The sequence below is a fragment of the Zootoca vivipara genome, chromosome 3 (genome assembly GCF_963506605.1).
Source record: "Zootoca vivipara chromosome 3, rZooViv1.1, whole genome shotgun sequence".
NCBI lineage: Eukaryota > Metazoa > Chordata > Lepidosauria > Squamata > Lacertidae > Zootoca > Zootoca vivipara.
Genome location: NC_083278.1, coordinates 115,507,464 through 115,514,735, shown reverse-complemented (window position 1 = coordinate 115,514,735; position 7,272 = coordinate 115,507,464). Strand labels below are relative to the sequence as shown.

The following is a 7,272-nucleotide window of genomic DNA, read 5'->3' as shown; positions in this document are numbered from 1 at the left end:
GACGTTCATGTCAATTTATTGAGGAGAAGCATCCATGATGGGCCCCTCTACACAGCTGAGTGGCGAAGACAGGGTCTCCGGCTCCTCCTCATGAGGCGGCCTGCCTCCTGCTCAGCCTTTCCTGTGAGGCAGACAGCAGACGGTGCCATGACCGCAGTCACAGGTGGCGTAGTAGTGCCCGGTCTTCAGGCAGTGCGTGCCACAGGTGCCTCCATAGTCGCGGCAGGGGCGCTGCCCCTTACCGCAGGGTCCTGCAGGAGAAAGAGAAAGGCAGTGTGGTATAGTGGTTAGAATGTTGGACTTGGCCTTGGGAGACCAGGGTGCAAACCCCTGCTCAGCTGTGAAACTCACTGGGTGTTGTGGTGCTTAAATAGAACCATGTACACCACATGGGGGAAAGGTGGCATATAAATGCAATAAATGAACGAATTATAAATATTGAGGCAAAGCAAGACCACCTCCCCATGGGTGGAGCTCCCACCAATGATCTACAGAGAGGGAATGCCCTGTTGCATGCAAGACAAATCACATGCTCCACCACTGAGCTATGGTCTCTATCTGGAAGGAGCTTCAAACCAAACATTTATGTTAGAGGTTGAAGGTGGGGAACCTCAGCCTTGGGTGCTCAATGCAGCCCTTCAGATCTCTCTGCCTGGCTCAAGCCACACCCCCTTCCTAGGCCACACCTCCCAGTGCCCTGCTCCACACACTCCACACACAGTGGGTTTTCCCTGGCTGGAATGTGCTCCTGAGATGCAATGTTGCCTCTTGCTTGCCTCGGGCCAGAGGATGGAGAAATGTCTGCATGGGGTTGTGGACAGAAACCGCTGACTGAACGGACTTCCGGTCTGGCGGCCATTGGGATTCTTGATCTCCGAGATCCCCGGGCGTCGCAGGGGGGGGAGTGCCATCCAAGTGAGGTGGCCCCCAAGAGAACCCCTGGACTGGGCTGTCCAGGGACGTGGCACCCGGCAGAGCTCCTTGAAGTCTTGGCCGCTGCGAGTAACCCCCCCTTTTTAGGGGGTGAAATCAGCAGACGGCGCGCGACGGAGCCTCGGGACGATACGCTCACTCTGTGGCGCAAAGCTCCGAGCCGACACCAATTGAGCACCAGATGCCTCCAAAATCAGAATTGGATTTGCAAGTAAGATTCTATATTTAATTTGGGGGGGAATTCGGACTTGGGGGTGGCATTTAAAGAAGACGGAGGTCTTTCCCCCCCTTCACTGAGACTTTTTAGATGCAATTACCAAGCCTGCAGCTATTAAGCTGAAACGGGACTTGGTATCTCTCTAAAAACAGCAAGCAGGAGCTCTCACCTGTGGTTAGCAGAGCCAAGGGGAGACGATTTTATTTTATAAGACTGGATTTCTGCAAAACTGGTTTTATTTTTCTAATTGACGACCCCTTCGGATACCGGGTGGCGGGAATCTGGAGCCCCGGCTAGTGAAGTTTAAGACACGTCTCCGACACTTCTGCCTGATCGCCATATTGAAATTGGAGAGGACAAAGGAAATCCCTAGACTAAACAACATCACAAGATGGGAGAGAATGGGTTACAAAGAGTCTGGGGAAAAGTCTACGAAATCATTGAAGGAGTAAAGGAATACAAAAGGATTACAAAGTTATGCCTTGAGACACAGCAACGACTTCTCTCCATTGACAATGAGGAAAAACAAGAGGACGAATTAGAGGATGACAAGAATACTGATACAAAGGTGACAGAACAAGAGGAGAAGAAGTTTTGGATCGAAGCGCAAGCGGTGAGAGAGGTTGCACAGGACTTAGATTGTTACCAAGGAGCTCCAATGTACAAAGAGATCCAGGAGCTGTCTCTCCTAGTGAGAGGAGGAGAGCTGGTTCCAAGGAAAAACAATCAAGTTGTGGCCCGGAGTCGAACCTCCGCAGTGAGAGAGGGGAGGGTAGGTCCGGGCGAAAGATATGAACAATGGGGGCGGCAGAAGGGTTGCTGGGAAGAAGAAATGGGGTTGGAGTGGGCGAGAGACGGAGTAGGTTGATTGCCAGAGGACATTACAACTAAGAGACGGATAATACGGCTTCGAATCGGACTGTTTAAAGATGCTGGTCGGGTCGTCCAGAGAAGGGCACCCGAGTGAAGGGGGGCGATCTTTTGTATTGATTTAAAATAATAAATGTTCTTTTTTGTTAGAAATTGTTAGAAATAGAGGTTTGAGGAGATTTTTAGGGAAAACAGGAAGCTAAAGGGGATTATTATAGAATTAAAGTCTGGGGAGTATAATTGATGGGATTTTATGTAATTTGATATTATAAGAATTTATTTGAGATATTTGGATTAATGTAAATAATTAGGAAAATTGCCAAAATGGGATATAACAAGACTTGGGAAGGACGGAACGGGGAAGTCAAAGTTTAGTAAAATGGTTTATATATTAGATGTTTAATTTTTCTCTTTTTTCTTTTTTCTTTGATATTCTTTGTTTTTTCTCCTTTTTATTTTTTATTTTTCTCTCTCTTTTCTCTCTCTTTTTTTGCTGAAGATATAAAGCTGATGTGAAGGTATAATGATTTGTAATGCTGCAAAATGCAATAAATATTATTTTTTTAAAAAAAGAAACCGCTGACTGAATACAGCCTTTTCTCTGTCCCCTTTCTCCACTCCACACATGATTTTAGGCACCCCTATAATGCCTCCTCTTAGCAGCCTTTTCTCTAGCTGAAAACGTCCCAAATGTTGTAGCCTTCCCTCCTGGCGGAGTTGCTTCCGCCCTTGGTCATTTTGTTTGTCCTTTCCTGAACGTTTGCCTGGAACACAACATCCTTTTTGAGGGGAGGTGACCTCCTGTTCTCCTTGCTGTTCTACCGCTAAGCTGTGGCTTCTCCTTTGAAATGTCTCCCAGTCCAAAACGCTCTTTGAAGTCCAAATGAGGCTCCAGTTTTGACCCAAGACCACCTGCTCTATGCCATCGCTTTCCCATGGGGCCCACACCACTCCCTTGACTTCAGGCCAGGGCAGGAGCCCCTTCTGTCTTCACCATAAGGACATAAGAAGAGGCTGCTGGATCAGGTCGATGGTCCATCTCATCCAGCACCCTCTTCTCTCAGTGGCTGACCAGATGCTTGTGGGAAACCCACAAGGGGGATCCAAGCACAAGGGCACTCTTTCCCCCTGGAGTATTCAGAAGCATTTACTGCCTCCACCTGTGAAGATGGAGCACAGCTAACATGGCCAGTAGCCATTGATATCCCTCTCTTTCATAAATTTCTATAATCCTCTTTGAAGGTCATCTATGTAGGTTGGTGGCTATTACTGCCTTCCCTATGAAACCCATACCTCTCCCTTGAATTCAGGCCAAGGCAGAAGCCCCTTCAGTCTGCCTTATAAAGTACAGCCCCTTCTTCCCACCCTGTAGAAATCCGGTTCATACCTGCAACAGCCATGTCAGCGACAACCAACAGCACGATGGCCAATGCAAAGTAGAGAGCTCTCATGGTGGAGTTCTGGTTGGGTTCTCTGGATGAACGCAGAAGGACAGTGGATGAGCTGAGGACTCGGTGGTGCTTTCAGTCGGGGCTCTGCTCTTTTATAGAGAGAATATCTTTCAGAGATGTCATGTGGACATTCATGTGGCTTACGTACCTTCTGCCCTTTTGGTGCCTGCTTTTCTTATCTTCTCTTGCCCAGTACGATGCACATTGATGCAGTATTTTCAATGGCCATTGTTCATTGTGTTCACTCACTTTCTCCTTTTTGTGATGGCCATGCTCAGCTGAACCCCCTCCCCAACCTGCCAGACTCTAAAGGAAGAACTCTATGTCTTTGATAACAGAATGAATGATGTATGGAGGGAGCTGCACCCCAAGAGAGGAAAAGAGGTAGTAAGGGAACACCTAGCTACTTTAAATCAAATCAAATCTCCAGGGCCTGATGAGCTGCATCCAAGGGTACTAAAGGAGCTTGCACATGTAATTTCGGAGCCTTTGTCAATTGTCTTTGACAATTCTTGGAGAACAGGTGAGGTCACTACAGACTGGAGGTGGGCAGATGTTGTCCCCATCTTCAAAAAAGTGGAAAAAGGGAAGACCAAGGCAACTACCAACTGGTGAACTTGACATTTGTACCACAGAAGGTCCACGAACAGATAATTCTGCAGTCGGTCTGGGAACATTTAGAAAAGGATGGTGTCATTACTAAGAGACCCAGCATGGGTTTCTCAATAATAAGGGATGCCAGACCAATCTGATTTCTTTCTTTTTTTATGGAATTCCAAACATGGTGGATCAGGGAAATGCTATGGACATAGTAATCTTCATTTCAGTAAGGCTTTTGACATAGCCCCCCATGATATCCTTGCAAGGAAGCTGGTAAAATGTGGGTTGAACAATGTTAGATGGTTTTGTAGTTGGTTGACTGACAGAACCCAAAGAGTACTCATTACTATTTCCTCATCATCATGGAAAAAAGTGACAAGTGGGGTGCCACAGGGTTCTTGTCCTGGACCTGTTGTTGACTTGGATGAAGGAATTGAGGTGATGCTCATCAAATCTGCAGATGACACCAAACTGGGAGCATTAGCTAATGCCGCAGAAAACAGAATCAGAACTCAAAATGCCCTTAATAATTGGAGAACTGGGCACAAGCTAACAAAATGAATTTCAATAGGGACAAATGTAAGGTTCTGCACCTAGGCAGGAAGAACCAGATGCTCAAATATAGGGTGGGGAACACCTGGGTTACTGGTAGTACATGTGAAAAGGATCTAGGGGTCTTGGTGGACCACAAGCTTAACATGAGTCAACAGTATGATGCAGCAGCAAAACAAGCTAATGCTATTCTAGGCTCCATCAACAGAAGTTGAAGGTCAGTGGTTTGAATCCCTGCGACAGGGTGAGCTCCCGTTGCTCAGTCCCAGCTCCTGCCTACCTAGCAGTTTGAAAGCACGTCAAAATGCAAGTAGATAAATAGGGAAGGTAAATTGTGTTTCTGTGCACTGCTCTGGTTTGCCAGAAGCGGCTTAGTCATGCTGGCCACATGAACCAGAAGCTGTACGCTGGCTCCCTTGGCCAGTAAAGCGAGATGAGCGCCACAACCCCAGAGTCGTCCGCAACCAGATCTAACGGTCAGGGGTACCTTTACCTTTATTCTGCCTTAGTCAGACCACACTTGGAATACTGTGGCCGATTCTGGGCACCACAATTTAAGAAGGATAGTGACAAGCTGGAACATGTGCAGAGAGGGGCAACCAAGATGATCAACGGTCTGAAAACTAAGCCTTATGAGGAGTGCTTGAAGGAGCTGGATATGTTTAGCCTGGAAAAGAGGAGGCTGAGAGGAGATATGATAGCCATTTTCAAATTTCTTAAGGGCTGTCACATGGAAGAGGGAGCATGCCTGTTTTCTCCTGCTCTGGAGGGTAGGACTCAAACCAATGGCTTCAAGTTGCCAGAAAGGAGATTCCGAGTAAACATTCAGAAAAGCCTTCTGACCGTAAGAGCTTTTCAGTAGTGGGACACTCCCACAAGAGGTGGTGGACTCTCCTTCCTTGGAAGTTTTGAAACAGAGGTTGGATGGCCATGTTTCATGGATGGGGACTGCCATCTTTCCTACCCAGAGACTTCTGCTGCAGCTGCTGTGGCTTGGGGGGGGTGTGCCATTTTCCCCCACCCAGAAACTCCTGTTGCTGTGGCTGTTGGGGGGGACTGCTGTCTCCCCCACTTGGAGGGCTGCTGCTGCTGCTGCTACAGAAGCAAAGAATACTGCAGAGAGTACTGCAGGGGCCAGGTCCCTGGCAGGCAGGCAATGTGGAAACAGCTGCTGCCCCAGCTGGACGTGGTCCAGCTACTGGGGCAGTTTATGAAGCCAGTCAGCCAGCCAGCCAGCCTGCCTAAGGGGTGGGGGGTCACCAAAGGAGGCCATCCCTTGGGGTGGTGCTTTGGGGGTGGGACAAGGGTGAGGGCCAGCCCCCATGTGTTAATGTTATTTAGAGTTGCCAGACTCAATAGAGGACAGGACTTCTGTGCCTTTAATTGCCCTGCTCTCTTTTGAGTCTGGAAACCTTAAAGAGAAACCAGCAGACCCTTTATTTAATTTCCAAGCAAAAGGGTCTGCTGGTTTCTCTTTAAGGTTTCCAGACTCAAAAGAGAGCAGGGCAATTAAAGGCACAGAAGTCCTGTCCTCTATTGAGTCTGACAACCCTAATGCTATTAAGTAATTATTTAGCTAATTATTTAAATGTTTTAGGTGCTTTAAATAGTTTTTAATCTGTGGTATTTTGAATTTTGTTTTGTGGGGGTGGGGTGGACATTTTGTTGGGGATGGGGGTTGGTTTAGTTTTAGTATGATTGTAAATTATTATCATTGGGTTGTTGTTTTTTTGGTTTCTACTGTTTTATTGGTTTGTTGTATGGTTTGTGTTCTGTTCTTAAGGGGAGAGGGTCAGGGCTGCCTGGGAGTGGGCCCCAGCCAACAGAATGCACTGGGACACCCAACCTCAGTGATCACGGGCAGGAGGAGGAGTTATGCTAAGACCAGACCATTTCATTACCGAGGAAGCAGATTTAGTCGCTATTTGAGGACTATCCTTGCCTCTGTGTTATGTACATAACACCCTGGGTCTGGTCCTGACCGGATGGATACTGGAATCAGCAAGGGATACCCACACGACCTGAAGGTGTTGCTGTGCAATGCCAGGTCAATGATTCATAAGACCACTGCCATCCATGACTTGATCATGGATAGAGGACTTGACCCGGCATGTGTAACAGAGACTTGGTTGGATGAAGCAGGTGGGCCTGTCCTTGCTGCTGCTTGTCCACCAGGTTTCTCTTACGCACAGCAACCCAGGCCTTGTGGGGGGGGGGGTTTGCAGTGATTTTTAGGAAGTCATGAGTTTGCACCAGACGTCCTATTGGGAAGACCCAGTTCTCTGAGTGCATGTTCTGGAAGTTGTGCAATAGGGGCAGTACAGGATTCCTTTTGGTGTACCGACCTCCTCGCTGCACCAAGGATTCCCTGCCCGAGCTGCTTCAGGTCATGGCAGATGTTCTCCTGGAGACACCTAGTTTGGTTGTCCTAGGGGACTTTAACATCCATGCCGACACGACCTTACAAGGGGCCACTCAGGACTTTGTGGAAAGCATGGCCTCAATGCGGCTGTCCCTGCATAAGTTTGACCCAACTCATAGTCGCAGATATGTCTTAGACCTGGTGTTCACCTCTATTGACGTGGGTGATCTGACATTAAGTAAAAGTGAAACAAAAGAAGTGTCATGGTCAGATCACTTCCTGGTGCA

The 7,272-nt window shown here is 47.8% G+C and overlaps 1 long non-coding RNA gene across 1 annotated transcript; it reads right to left on the bottom strand.

Annotated features, from left to right (window-relative positions):
* LOC132591928 (uncharacterized) lies at positions 1-4,904 on the bottom strand. Its single transcript, XR_009557404.1, has 2 exons — positions 3,408-4,904; positions 1-251 (listed from the first exon to the last, which is right to left on the bottom strand). It is a non-coding gene; the product is annotated as an uncharacterized LOC132591928 (long non-coding RNA).
* Positions 4,905-7,272: the final 2,368 nt, after the last annotated feature.